Here is a 15,853-nt window from a genome sequence, read left to right as displayed (position 1 = left end):
GATCCTTGAGGAATTGGAAGGCCATTATCTTAAGTGAAATAACTCAGAAACAGTTAAGTCCATTACCACATGTCATCACTTACATGAGGAAGCTAAATAATGTGTACACATGGACATAGAGTGTAAATAATAGACACTGGAGACTTGGATGGGTGGAAGTGTGGGAGGAGGTTGAGGGATAAGAAATTGCTTAGTGGGTCCAAGGTACATTATTTGGGTGATGACTAAAAGCCCAGATGTCACTGCTACGCAATATATCCATGTGACAGAACTGTACTTGTACCCACTAAATATATACAAATTTTTTAAAAAGAAAAGAGACCATTACAATTACTACTGCACTCTTGTCAACACTGAATGTCTCACCCATAAGGCCTTATTAATATTTACCCTGATATATCTAGATTGAGGTTGGTCAATTCAGATTGCATTATTACCAAGGAAGAAAGGGCCCCCAAATCTTCCCTAACTGAGTGAAAATGGTATATTCAGGAACACAGCTGGCCTATCCACAGCAGCAACTTGACCTCACATGAAAAAGTAGCAGTGATTCCTTTATAGGAAATTATGACCCCTAATCTATTGTCTGAAGTAAAGCCAGTGGATCAATGGGAGCAAAAGTTGATCCCAATGTCACTAAATGAGAGAACATATTCCATGGGCACTGCCCCTGTCTATTTCTGGCAGACTCATGACACTAGACCTTTGATCTTTACTTGTAACTATCAAAAATTCAAAATTCTTTCCTGACATCCCTGGACAGGATTATTTTTCCCCTAACAAGAATCCCAGGATAGCCTGATTCATAGTCTAACAACCTAGCAAAAGGGAGTGTCAGTAATTCAAAATTAATTTTAGGTCAGACACCTGAATTGTCTTGTTGAATTGACACGGTAGCAGATCATAAGTGTAACGACCACTTGGTTAAGTGCATTGCTCTCCAAGTCAAAGAGAGGGAAACATTGTGTCTCTGTGAGTTTTGTAAAAATACGTTGTCATTTGGAACTAGCCCCACTATGTGAAAGCTCTGAGTGTGTACAGAAGGTGCTTGAAAGTGTGGAGTTCCCCTTAAAGGAATTAGAAACACTAATTTTGGGGTATTGGAGGAAAAGCAACTACCCTCGCCCCTGAGAAAGCAAGCCATTAGGTCTCTGAGATGTAGATCGGGGAGACACATTAATTATTTTTTTTGCTTCAGATCTGTCCTGGATCCTTTCATACCAAGAAAAAATGTCCTGGTGATGACACAACAAAAACTGTTGCACACACTTTAAATTGTCTGCTGGGTGAACTATCCTAACCAGACATCTCCAACCACTGCTTTTTCTTCTAACCTTATCAAAAGGTCTATCACAAACAACGGAATGATTCCAGCTTTTGCAACTCCCAAAGAAAAGTCTCCTCTTTCTCTCCGTAAGTTCACCATCCACATTCTCAACCATTGCCTGGGGCAAATGAATAGCATCCAAATGATGGCAAAAACAAGCAAGATAGATGGAACTGCCTTCAGAGTCTTTTCAAAATCAGGAACTAGACTCTACCCACCAGTGGGGCTAGAGAACACATTAGAGGCAATATCAACTTGTGCCCCCACATTGGTTGTTGGAGGTCCCATGAGCAGGACTTCAGCAATCATCATATCTTTTCTCCCCTGGGACGACATGTGCATATTGCTGGGATTATAGTTCTTGTGTAGAAGCTAGGAATTAACTTGCTTCCTTTCCAAAAACATTGTTATTTTCATCTTACAGGTGGTGATAAGAGACCAAGTCTTTATGGAAACACCACCAGTAACTGAGAGGTCAGAAGACTGAGGCATTCGCTCTAAAATGAAGCTGCCCTGGGTTTTCCAAGGTAGATTTCTTGAGGGATAACTGACACCTTACTTATTTGCTGTTTTTGGCAGTTATTACCACAATGTGAGTCATCAAATTAGAAAGAGTGGTAAAATATTTGTTTTGAATTTAGCTGAAGTAACCAATCAGACTATCTTGGACTATCTTGGAGCTGGAAAAAATTCAGCTTATCCTCAACTCATTGACTAGGGATGATAGGGATGCTGGAATTGTTATAGATTTCATCCTTATTGGCAAATGTGTAGCTTGAGCAATTGTTAATATATCCTATTATACTTGAATTAATGACTCAGACCAAATGAAAATGTCTATTAAGAAACATAAGGAAGTAGACAGCAAATAGACAGCAAATGCTGTCCAAAGTAGACAGCAATAATTTCTTTTTTTATCCATTACTTCAAGCATTTATCCTTTGTGTTATAAACAATCCCATTATACTCTTCTAGTTGTTTTTAAATGCAAAAATTAAATGATTTTTCACTATAGTCAGCCTGTTGTGTTAGCAAATACTAGGTCTTATTCATTCTTTCTGTTTCTTTTGTACTCATTAACTATCCCCACTTCCCCGCCACTACCCTTCCCAGACTCTGTCCTTTTCTCAATGTTTGTTCTTGGCACCTTTGCTGAAAGTGGGTTCACTGTTGCTTTTTTGCTCAGGATAGCTTTGACTATTCCGGATCTTTTGAGGTTCCATATAAATTTTAGCATTGTTTGTTCCATTTATGTGAATAATGTATTAGATATTTTGATAGGTATTGCATTGAATCTGTAGATTGCTTTGGGTAATATGGACATTTGAAAGATATTGATTCTTCAGATCCATGAACATGGAATATCTACACTTTTTGGTGTCCTCTTCAATTTCCTGCATCAGTGTTTTATGGTTTTCATTATAGAGATCTTTTAATTCTTTGGTTAAGTTTATTCCTAGGAATTTTATTTTATCTGCTATCTACTGTAAATGGGAATGCTATCTTGATTTCTTTTTAAGATTTTTACTGTTGGCACATAGAAATGCTACTGATTATTTCTTATTGATTTTTCATTATGCAACTTTACTGAATGTGTTTATCACATTCAGAATGTAGTTATTCTAGCAGTTTTTTGTGGAGTCTTTAGTTTTTTCAAAATATAAGATTATATAATCTGCAAACAAGGATAATTTGACATCTTTCTTTCCAATATGAATGCCATTTATTTCTTCCTTTTACTGATGGCTCTAGCTAGCACTTCCAGCTTTACGCTGAGTAACAGTGTTGAAAATATGCATCATTGTTGTGTTCTAGATCTTAGAGAAAAGGCTTTCAGTTTTTACCCATTCAGTATGATACTAGCTGTGGGTCTGTCTTATATGGCCTTTTAACTGTTAGGTATGTTCCTTCTATACCATTTGTGATGGTTCTAACTATTAAATAATTTTGAATTTTATCAAATGGTTTTTCAGCATCAATTGAAATAACAATATTGATTTTGTCCTTCATTCTATTGGTATGATGTATCACATTGATTAATTTGCATATGTTGAAACATGCTTGCATCCCTTGGATAAATCCCACTTGGTTATGATGAATAAACTTTTTAATGTGTTGTTAAATTAGGTTTGCTCATATTTTGTTGAGGATTTTTGTATCAATAAATATACATCAGTGATACTGGCCTGTAGTTTTCTTTTCTTGATGTGTCCTTACTTGGTTTTGTATCAGGTTAATACTGGCCTCACAGAATGAGTTTAGAAGTATTCCCTTTATTTGACTTTTGGTCATATCATTCTAATATCTGTCCACAAGGTCACAGTTCCTTCTCATCTCCTGGCTGTGTGAAACCTTTACCTCTGTTTTATAAAAATATTTGTTATGGCATTCATTGCCCTACAAAATAATCTGGGGTTATTTCCTCATCACAAAATTGTTAACTTAATCACATCTGCAGATACCTTTTTCTCAAAATATAGTAGTATTTACAATTTCGAGGGAGTAAGATTTGATTTCTTTGGTGATCATTATTCAACGTACTTACAGAGGCATTTCATAGCTTTGTTTAAAGATTAACTCAGATGATTTAGGTGAAACACTTAGCAAACTCTGAAATCATCTAAATATATAGTGTATAATTTAAATTTTCTATCAGTTTCTGACATTCACTGTTCTCATGGCTAATGCTATCTTCATTTTATATAATTTCTCATATACAAGGTCCATGATAAATTAATAATTTTTACATTTGTATTAGGTTATTATGATAGTAATACATTTGCACCCACTCTTGTTAAGAACTTTTTGTCAGAAGTGATAAACATTTGTCAGATAACCATCTGTCTGGAGTTTGGTGCTCAAAGATATTTGGAAGATAAAATTGATCAAACTCAGGATCCTGTCTTCATAATATTACTTTCCTCGTATTAGCTAAGCAGCTGTTATAACTCAATCTAAACAATGTTCCCACTACATCCACTACTGAGTGTGACTTATATTAAATTAGGCTTCCAGTATTTTGTCCTGGGCATGGTTATCTCTGTCTCTAGTTTCTATTAAAGAGAGGAGGACATGACAGATATTTCAAGTTCATTTTGCACTTAAATTGCTTCTCAGTTTAGGTTTTTTTACTAAGAAAAAAATGATGCTTTTAATGCATTCCTGGATGCTGCTTTCTCCAAGGTTTTGTGAAACTTAACATTTTTTTTCATATTTGGGAATAAGGGTTTAGTCCCTGAACTTTCTTCTCAATTAAAAGAAAAAAAAAAGTCTGTGTTGAGACCTTGCCATCTTTACTGGTACAGTCCTGTGAAAATACATGTAAAACATTTTGCCACTTTCTTCAGAGGAATACTGTGCAAGGAAGAAGGTAGTGACTTCAGTATTTCACACGGTGTCTTGGAGATTAAAAGACAAAGAGAGTAATAGAAATAAAGGATATATAGGTCAAATGGTTTACAATAAAATTCCAATTATCCAACAATATTAAGATCTATTTATATGTAAGAAATTTGTTAGGCTAAACAGGTGAGGATTGATATACTGTTTGGTGTTACTAATTGCTTTATTTGCATCCTTTCTCTTGGATTAAAAGAAAAGTAATAACCCTAGTGTAGTGATTCCCCAAACATGTTCCGTCAGAACTAATTTAGATTTTTAAAAAATAATAATGATTCTTACACTTCACCTCATGAAATTTTGATGGAAAAGATAGGACCTGGAGAGTGGTACAGTGTAGGCAGGAAATTTGTGTTTCTAAAAACCTCAACAGGTCATCTCAATAAGCAGCCAAGCTTGGCAGCGATTGTGAATAAGGCAGTTCTAATCTTTCAGGCCTGTTGTACTTTACTTCAGCTTTACAGGTACTTTAAGAAAATATCGATGTGGAAATGTGACTAATTTTTGGCTAATATTATTTATGAGGGGATCTCTTTAACTTGAAAATATTTTTTATATATAGGTATGAAAACATATTCATACTGAATAGTAGATTAAGCCTAGCCAAGAAGCAAGGAAAACCTGCTCACAGTAGATCAGTTCTGAATATACATCTTCCATAGGTCACAGAATTGTGAATATGCAAAAATCAATCTAAATGCTCTTACATTGACCAGTTCAAGCTAGTATTTTCTTTCAGCTATGTGATTTCTATGATCATGATGATTTTTCAGGAGTATATGTTGTGGCCTGTTACGATGGATTTAAACCCTAATAAGCCTCAAACTCAGAACAAGTCTGCTACCAATATGTGCATTAGGGCAATACATTGAAAGACTGGGGACAGGATGAGAATAACTGAAAAACATTTCTCTGAGAGTTTCAAGGTCCTCATTAAGTGTACATAGATGTTTTCCAAAGGCTGTTGGCAAAGTAGCAGGTGAATAGAAATCATCTGAAGGGCAGAAGACTAGGAAGCAAACTGACTGACCAAAAATTTGTCAGTTAGTCTCTAAAGCAGAGAGAACTCTTCCATGGTTTGCAGAGCTGGAAGATCAGCTATGTAAAGATATCCTGACTCTCACTTGAGAGTAGACTTTTTTCTTACATTGACTAGTTCAAGCAAGTGTATTCTTTCAGCTATGTGATTGCTATGATCATTATGATTTTCAGGAGTGTATGTTGTGGCCTGTTACGATGGCTATAAACTCTAATAAATCTCACACTCAGAATAAGTCTGCTACCAATGTGTGCAGACCAGCTCTCACTTGAGAGTCAGGATATCTTGAGTAGGCCAATCTCAAGGCCCGGAAAGGAAAAATCTACCACATCCATAAAAGTTTGGAGGACAGTGTTTGAATAACTCAAGGAAAACTACAATGAGGCCTAGCCTCAAATCTCAGATTGGATTCACTCAACTTCTTAAATTGACTGTGTAACAGAAGAATGGGTAAATATCAGTGGTAAATAATATTTTCTTTTCTCTCTACTGTTCTTGTACAGACACTATCTATAAAGCAAAATTTATAAGCATTATCACATGTGTACAAATGCAACAACATATGAGCATTAGACAAGAGAAAATAAGCCCTGACATAGCCAAAAAGTTAAAATCATCAAGCAAGTCATTTAAAATAACTATAATCGATATGTTAATATGGAAAAGTATTTTTGAAACATTGGCATAGAGAAACTTCTGGAACATCAAATGTGTTTTGGAAGACAGAGTGATACAGAGGACAAACACACACGTTCTAGTGCCAACAGACTGGGTCTGAATCTAGGCTCCAGTACCCACTGTCTACATCAAATTACTTACATATTTAGAGTTCCAAAGTTTCTTCACTGGTCAAATGGGGATAATAAGGAAAAGCATGGCATGCCAAGATAGAGTCTCTGGAGCAGGGACATCTGGATTTCGATCCCAGTTTCTCTGCACATTACTTGTGTGACCTGGGTCAAGATATTAAATCTATTTGTGCCTCATGAATAATCCTAGTACCTATCTTAAAAGGCTATTGTGTTAATTTTTTTAACATACGCAAATCATTTAAATAAGTATGTAGAAAAATAAATTTTCAGTAATAATGGCTATTATGAAAATAGCTTATCTGGCTGTTGTAATGATTAAACTAAACTTTATGAAATGTTTGAACAATGCCCAACTTGGTTTGAACTCCATAGATGTCTTTGCTCCTTCACTCTTCCTCTTAACAGGCATCTATTTTTCTTTCCTTTCTAAGATAAGTTTTGATCCACTTTAGAATTTCTAAAGGTTAAGTATTTCAAGTAATTATTCTATTGGGTAATGCCTCATTTCCAAGGAATTTGGAGAAAGGAAATAGATATAAAAGTCAGGTCAAGGTAATACTGAGGGTGTGAAAATAAAATTAAGTCAGGAACTACTAGAAGAATGTATAGCGATGTATCCCATAAGTTGCTATAAATTGATAAATAATTTTCTGAGTTTCCTAGAAGCCAAAGCAAAGAGATGAACAAGTTCAGTTACAAGCCTTCACTATTTTTGATATTTTAAAAACTATACTGATAAAGTTATATTTTTCTAGTGCTGAGACTTAAAAAACATCTTCCAACTGTCTTCCTAACAAAAAAGACAGTCCTGTCTTAAACACAATACCATGTTGTTCAAGGCAGGGCAATAAATAGCACAGTCATAAAATTCAGTAAAATAAATCCTACACAAATGTTCTTGGTGGTTTATGAAAACTAAAACAACTGATTAAATAGCTAAACAAACATAGCATATCTAGTAAAATAGATGGACATCCTCACTGGTAATCACTTCAATCACTCAGTGTCTGAGGTTCTATTTTGTGCTAAAGCCTGGAATGTAGGTAAACTCTGCTGTCATCTGAGAACAAAAACACATTGTGAGTGAAGAAAACAGTGACATTCTTATATAAACATAATGTAAGCTGATACCTGATGAGATAATCATGCTACCTCTACACCAGCCCTCAAGCATTAATTGAGATATTTTTCAGAAATTGTTTGAGTCTATTCCAACACAAGAGATAAAATGACCATAATATATTTACCTGTAGACCAATTTCAATGATCTTGTCTAGAAAAATATTAAAGTAAATGTTACTAATTACTAAATCACCATTTAAAAATCTCGGTAAAGCACAACACCAATATTTACTGCTTATTAGTTTGGATTCTGGTATCATACTTTCATGTAGATTAATTACAAATGATCTCAGTAAAAAGAAATTGGAAATAGACTGGTTAGATATTTTCATTATATGCACAAAATAATCATTTTAGTATTAGAATAGTTCTCTTGAACCATTTTTCTGACAATATTTTGTAGTGACAACAAAATCATGTCATCAGCATGAAGAAAAACACCAAATATTCTTTCCTCAAAGCAAAAGAACAAGAACCCAAATCTTCCAGGAGCAGTTGTGAGTCATTAACATACAAGTTTAAGAGAAATGGGCTATGACATACCTTTGTTTTATACCTGGAAATTGTTAACTTGTCTTCAGGTGACCATTTCTATAGACTTTGATCTTCTCAGCATATCGAGATGTGGGCTCAGTTTGAGCAAGGATAATCGGGGGAATATATCTTTTATAGTATTTCTATTTCAGTTGGACACAGTAAAATTAAAAAATGCTTAACAGCACACTTAATATTGTCATGGAAACTTATAATTTTGAAAGATCAGAAGGTTCGTAAATTAGTAAGGGAGGTTCTTATAAATTGATAGTAAAAACAGTAATAAGAGTAATATTAATAAAATAAGAATATATTTTAATATTCAATATTTATTATAAGGCCTTTCAATATATCCCAGAAATAATGTTACCAAATTCAGACTCTTTTACTCTATAAAACACAAGCTGTTCATTTTAACATATAATTTAATTTAATTTCCATTCCGAGTAAATAAAATTCTTTACCAGGAAATATTACAATCATTAATCTTAGCATAATTAAAAAATGATTTCCTTTAAAAGCTGCAGTGTGGGTAGATAACATATAATTTGAAATTAATTTTTAAAGGAGCATAACAGATAGATCAAATCACAGTGGGTTTAATATGGATGGAATATTGATAGTAAGATGTTAGATGTACACTCATTTGCAATCCCAAATGCATATCACAGGTTATCTGTAAGCAAAACTTAGCTTTAATTAGTCATTGAAAATGGTGAGGAAATAGGAAAACGGGGCTATTTCTTTATACCTTACTCTTTTGATCATTTCCAAGAGGACAGCAACCAAAGATTCCATTCTTTTATTTGCAGGCAGGCATCTGACACCTTTAACAACAAAGGAAAGAACAAATGTAGGAAGAACATAACAGTCTCATGTATGGATAAATGGTGAAAAGCAATCAATGGTAAATAGGAATTTCTGGCTATATCTCTGCAGAATATTATTAGACTGACCGTATTACTATTTCGTAGTTACATTTAGTTACATTAGATTTGGCTGCCTACATTGTTTTTATTAATCAGGGTACCTAAATAAGCTGCATATCAATTGTGTTGTTTGGTCATAGCTTGTGTATTAACCTAGCCCTATGCTGGTCAGAAAGACCTATTTGTGTTTTTAGGATTATTAGTTGTAGTAATATTGTTATTATTAATAATGATTATTATTATAGTATATATTCCTAAATTTCTTAACATAAGCCTGTTACAATATTACTTACTTTTCTTATTTGTTTTTAATTTAACTGGTATTCATCAAAATACTACTGTGATGAGAAAAAAGGTATAAAAACACTGAAACCTTCTAGAAGAAAACAATCTATTTCTGTAGATATGATCTAAACCTTGGAACAATTGTAAAATCTGTCTTGTGTCAATACTTAATGAATTGCTCAATGAATTCTACAGGTAGTAATAGCCAATAAACATTTGAAGTGGAGAAATCAATGAAGAATGGAGCAGTAAAAGAAAGCCTAGGTGCATGGCTCATGCCTGTAATCCCAGCACTTTGAGACGCCATACGGCAGCTAAGGAATCTCTTGAGCCTGAGAGTTGGAGACGGCAGCCTGGGCAATATAGCCAGACCTGTCCTCCACCAAAAACTAAAAAAATTGCCTGCATGCGTGGCCTGCACAGCCTGCAGTCCAGGCTACTGCACGAAGGGTGAGACTGCAGTGAGGCCATTGATTGGCACGCACTGCACCTCCAGCTTTGGGCCAACGAGAGACACCGTGTCTCAAAAAAAAGAGGAAACATGATATAGGAAATTTGGATCTAAAGAAAGGGAAGTGCATTAGAAGAGAAATAAATGAAGATAAAACATTAAAAAAAAAAGCCTAATGAAGGAGGTGAGACTGAGTGTTGAGTTATGGTTGGCACTTGGAGAGGTCAAAGGGCAAGGGCAAAGTGTCTTAGGAAGGGCAAAATATTGGAGTAAAGACTATGTGACAGTACAAACTGAAGAAATGTGTGTAGGTGGAACAGACAGTGTCTATCAACAGGGCAGGAGAAGAGAAGTTTGCATGGATAGGAAGGAGCCAGACTCGGGGACTAGGGAGGTTCAACAATGAGATGGAAGTTGGGTTATCATTCTACTGACAAAGGGGTAATAATGATAAGAAAAATTGTGTTATTTTCAGTTAATCTTCAGTCATTCCACTCCTTAGTCCCTTAAAATTGTCTATCAGAACTTTCTAGAAGAGATTACAGTGCTGCTCAGATGTTACCCATCAGGGTAGATGAATGGGGCTTAGGGAGGCTCAGAAGATCCACTCTTTCTCAGAGCCTAATTAACCTAACCCATAGAGTTGTTCAAATATTAGCATTTTCTTTTTTTTATTTATTTTATTTTATTTTTATTTTTCTTGAGATGGAGTTTTGCTCTTTTTGCCCAGGCTGGAGCGCAATGACGCGATCTCAGCTCACCGCAATCTCTGCCTCCTGGGTTCGAGCGATTCTCCTGCCTCAGCCCCATGAGTAGCTGGGATTACAGTCATGCGCCATCACGCCCAGCTAATTTTGTATTTTTAGTAGAGACAGGGTTTCTCCATGTTGGCCAGGCTAGTCTTGAACTCCCTACCTCAGGTGCTTGTTTTCTTATTTCTAGTTTATAATTTAACTGTAATTTAATATCTCAAACTCTTATGAGATAGCACTGTACACACAAAATAGTACCTAAGACCCATCATCAGATGTATATTCTTTCATGTGTATTTGATAATAATCTTATCAATAAGGTAGTATCAATCACTTTTATCTACACTCTATAAAAATGATGGTTTTAAACATACTTCCCTTGGCCCTCTCAGGGAATTTTTATTACACAGACTATATAGCTTATCATAATTTAGCCAGAACATTAAAAGAGATGAAAATACATGGTTTGACACATTGCCTCTATATTTATTACCTAGCTTCATTTTACAGATAACATCTAAATATTTGTTTATCCTGTTCATTTTTCCAGCCTATTCACTTATTCTTTCAGGGAGATACAGGTTTTATATCCATAATAAGGAAAAAATACTTTAATTTGTAGATGAATGTTACATTCTATAATGACTCAATTACTTGCTGAGCATATGTTTTCTTTAAATGTTACTATATCATTTTAACAAATATACTGTGTTAATGTATGAAGAAATGCACAAATCATCAAAACACCCTACAATGACTTCATAATATGCCTGTGAAATGCTGTTTATCCATTTCGATGCTTTATTTATATGAAGCAGCAGTGACATTTGCCAACCAGCTGTACTGATAACAGGTGTGCGTGCCCCCTGGCTATCCTACAGATACATTCCTGCTAAGTGGTAGTCTAATCACCCAAGCTCCATGGAAGACTAAATTTAAATCAGATGTTAATTGCCTCCAGAGTTCAGCTGATCTTTGCATTCAATTATCTCCCCCAAACTCAAATGGAAAAAAATACTTTTACTCAGGAAATTGTATATGAAATTCACAACTGCTTCAGAAAAATAAGTTTACAAACTATGTACTTTTATAAAGAGAGAAAATTCTTTCTCACTTTCAATTTTAATATTGATTCAATATATTTTCTGATGTTAGCTTCACAAAATGATTTCTATAATATCTAAAAAATATCTCATTTATAACTATTTGCCATTGCAAGCTCGTTTAAGTGAAGGACTGAATGTTTTCAAGCCTGTATATTTAGCACTGTCTAGACTAGAGTCTAGCAGACTCTAGCAGAGTCTGTACCCCATAGAAGATCCTCCACACATCTATGCCAACCTGCCTCAGAAACTTACTATACACATGCACTTGAGCAAGTTATTTCTTTTCTGTTTTCTTTCTTTCTTCAATGCACTTATTATCTAACTTTCCCAACTCCTCTTCCTCAGTCTTCCCCTTAAATATTCATATTCCACCTTGGACAATTAATGGGACTACTCTGTTCTCTCCTTAATTCCTCTGTTCCTGAGCCAGTTTATCTAATGTCACCTCTTTGTAGGTGACTTCTCACTCTACCTCTGCTGCCCTGACCTCTCCCAAGTTTCAAACTCAACTTTCCTACTCCACGTTGGCTACACTGGATTATCTTTATGGCAATCTCTAACTCCATCCACCATCACACTGCCCATCAGTGTGTCTGCTTTTGATTTTTTAAAATATACCTTATCTTTGGGCCAGGTGTAGTGACTTGCACTGGAAGCTGAAGTAGAAGGATTTCTTGAATCTGGAAGTTTGAGACCAGCCTGGGAAAAATAGCAAGATCCAATCTCTACCAAAAAAAAATTAAAAATTATCTGGATATGGTGGCACACACCTATAGTCCCAGCTACTCAAGAGGCTAAGGTGGGAGGATCTCTTGAGACCAGGAGTTGGAGGCTGCATTGAGCTATGATTGTACCACTGTACCCTCTAGTCTGGGCAACAGAATGAGATCTTGTCTCTAAAAAATTTTTAAAAATTAGAAAAAAAAATCAACAAAAGTCCATATCTTATCTTTCTCTAGTATGTTAATGGACATATGAACTCAAAACTTTCAGAATAAGCTTGATTTTCTCATTAATTTTCCTATTCTTTCTTAGCCCTCAAATGATCCACCTTTATTTAAACTATTTCAGCTTTCTAATTCTTTTTCTGATAAAATTTTCAACATAATAATCTTTATATATTTGTTACTATGTGATGAATTATTATTCTATATTAAATTACACTTCCAAATATCACAGTGGGAATATGGTAACCAAGAACTGTTGACAAGTCTACGTATACTCTAATCATATTGTTTCTTATTTTTCTACATTTGCGTACTTGTTTTATATAAACTAACAATGTCAAAACTGTTCTTTAATTGTGCTGATTAATTTATACTTTTATTAGAAACAAAGAGTGAAAATTGCTTTTTTGGCCAGTGCTATTAGCTATTTTAAAAGGGACATTGCATAAAAAACCATTAAATTTCTGGACACACACACATACACACAAAATCATACTGTTACAAATATCTATTCTAACGCCAGACCAAATTAAAAGCCAGGAGTTGCAAATGTCCTAAAAAGAAAAATCTATCAACCCACTTGTGAAGATGAAATCAATTGCTATAGGGTAGAAATGGTACTAAATACTTGATACCATACAGCTGGTCTCAGTTTTCACATGCTATACAATTCTTTGTGAAATAAAAGAAATTACGATTAGTTAAAACCCATTCAATTACCAGAAACCTATTTCATACTCTCATTTTCTATCATGAAATACATGTCTATAAACCCATCTTTTTATTTTATTATCATTACTACTTTTTAAATTTAGACCCACACTGAGTAAAAGTGCTCAGATGTAATTGAAGACTAGAAATATCATGTTTTTTTTCCTTTAAATTTCTGCAACATAAAACAGGCAAACTAATTTTAACTAGATTTAAAAAAATAAAAAGTTGCTATCTGCCTAGTTTAATCCCAGCAAATTTTATATCAGAACAATAAATCGCTGAAAATGCAAGCTTCCAATGGAACCTTGTTAAATATTTAATCATAGGCTCTAGGCCCATAACCATAAGCTCTATTCCTTATTCTTATTTATTTCAACAGTAACTTTTATTCTTTTTATGGAAGAAATCAAATGATGAAGAATAATCACTCATGTGAGTATATGTGTGCTTACCAATACTGCCATGGCAATATTGCTGCATATAGATTTAGTTGTATAAGGATAAAATTATAATGACTACTTCTGCCACAGAAAGGGAAGAAAATCTCTCCCCTCCATATTTGCTAATCTTGAGAGATTAGAATAAAGACACATATTTTGTGGACTGTTTTAGATTTATATTAAAAAAAACAACAACAATATTTAAACTCCCAGAATGTATTAATTAAATGCCCAAAATATATACAGCACTAATACAGAAACAGTGAATACATTAAAGTTAATTTGTATTCATCCTTTAGATATTTGCTTAAATGTCACTTCCTTAAGGAAGGCTCCCTTAACCCTCCAGAATAGGATTATTATTCTGATAGATATTTTGTGGAGACCTTTATTTTTGTTGTGTGGTGAATCTTAATGATGAAAAGCTGTCAAATTAGATTCTATTCTCCATAATAGCAGAAACCATGCCTATTCTGTTAATTTCTACACCCCAGTGGCTAATCTTGCCTTCACATATCAAGCATTCAATAAATAGAGGATCAAGAACTGCATTTACAAAGGGAAACTTAAAATTTTGTGTGAATAGATGAAAACTAGAATCATGACAAAATAAAAGAGGCTTCTGAACCCCAACATTTCCAGGAAAAAGAAGAGGTCGAGAACACTACTCAGCTACAAAACAGGTCATTTCCTGTGATATAGGAAAGATGCCTTGGCATAATTAAAAGTTCAGTGGGCAGAGTTAAAAGTAGCAGAGAAGGGAGTAGGACAGGACCCTAATCAAGGAACCACTGAGAGGTGGTCCTATCCATTTTAGAATTACTAATAGCAAGTGACTGCTATGTGCCTCCCATTTCCCTTCTGTGAGAGATAATTTTGTGTTAACTTGATTGGGCCACACATGCCCAGATAGCTGGTTAAACATTATTTCTGGGTGTGTCTGTGAGAGATTTTCCAGAAGACATTAGCATTTGAATTGGTGGTAAAACAGATGGTCCTCTCCAATGCCAGTGGGCATCATCTACTGGGTTGAGGGGCTGAATAGAACAAAGAGGCAAAGAAAGGTTGAATTAATGCTGCCCCACTGCTTGATCTTCTCCTGCCCTTGGCATTACAAGTTCTTAAGTCTTCAGATGGGGACTAGATCTATACTCTCAGGTATCCATTGCTCAGCTTTCCTGGGCCTCCAGCTTGCAAGCTTCAGAGAGCAGGTCCTGAAACTTCTCAGCCTCTGTGATTATGTAAGCCAATATCTTATAATAAGAGACAGAAAGATTCAGAGAGAGAAAATAAAGAACATTTCTATTATTCGTATTTCCTTTTGATTCTATTTTTTTCTGGAGAAACTCGACTAATGTGCCCTCTTTGTTCTTTGTAAATACAAGTGTCTGCTGTGCTATCCTATCCCTGAAAAGTGTTGTAAACTGGGTGATCGTGAGGCAGATAAACAGTCTCCTTATACTATAGACTATAGGTCTTTAAATCAAAAGAAATTGTACTGATGAACCAAACCCAAGGCACTTTGTTTGCACCTAGACATGATTTACATGACAGGACCCTGAATCATGAGCCTGATGTTACAATGGGATCAAATTTTGACAGAGGTCTTTGGAGGAGTGAGTGCATGTTGCATAGCAGAATAATATAAATAATTTATGGCCAAAAATCAGTCTGTGGAAATTTTAAAATATGTTTGCAAATTCTTAGGTAATCTTGCCATTGAGAGGTAGGGGTCAGTGTCTCCTTCTCTGGACTATGGGTGGACTTATGACTACTTAAACAATAGAATATGATAAAAGTGATGGATGTCACTGCAGAAACTAAATCATATAATGCCACTCAGCCTCTGCTTTGCTGCAACATTCACAACAATATAATTTAAGATCTCCAACTATCCTGAAGCTCCACGCTGCAAGATAACTCAAGCTGTGTGAAAAAGACAAGTTAACTATGCCTGTCTATCATTCCAGCTAAGTCCATCCTTCAAATTATCTAT

At 34.8% G+C, this 15,853-nt stretch overlaps 1 long non-coding RNA gene across 1 annotated transcript in view; it reads left to right on the top strand.

The window, feature by feature from the left end:
• The first annotated feature begins 1,204 nt into the window (after positions 1-1,204).
• The window catches only part of LOC108533772 (uncharacterized), a 30,610-nt gene continuing 15,961 nt past the window's right edge, over positions 1,205-15,853 (top strand). Inside the window, exons 1-3 of the long non-coding RNA XR_001886817.1 lie at positions 1,205-1,413; positions 1,752-1,854; positions 9,046-9,140. This is a non-coding gene — a long non-coding RNA (uncharacterized LOC108533772). The remainder of the gene's footprint in view (positions 1,414-1,751; positions 1,855-9,045; positions 9,141-15,853) is intronic.

Source organism: Rhinopithecus bieti, unplaced genomic scaffold (assembly GCF_001698545.2).
Source record: "Rhinopithecus bieti isolate Rb0 unplaced genomic scaffold, ASM169854v2 scaffold_10712, whole genome shotgun sequence".
In the NCBI taxonomy this organism is placed as follows: domain Eukaryota; kingdom Metazoa; phylum Chordata; class Mammalia; order Primates; family Cercopithecidae; genus Rhinopithecus; species Rhinopithecus bieti.
Note: the sequence above shows the minus strand (reverse complement) of the source record. Positions and strands in the feature narration are given on the sequence as shown.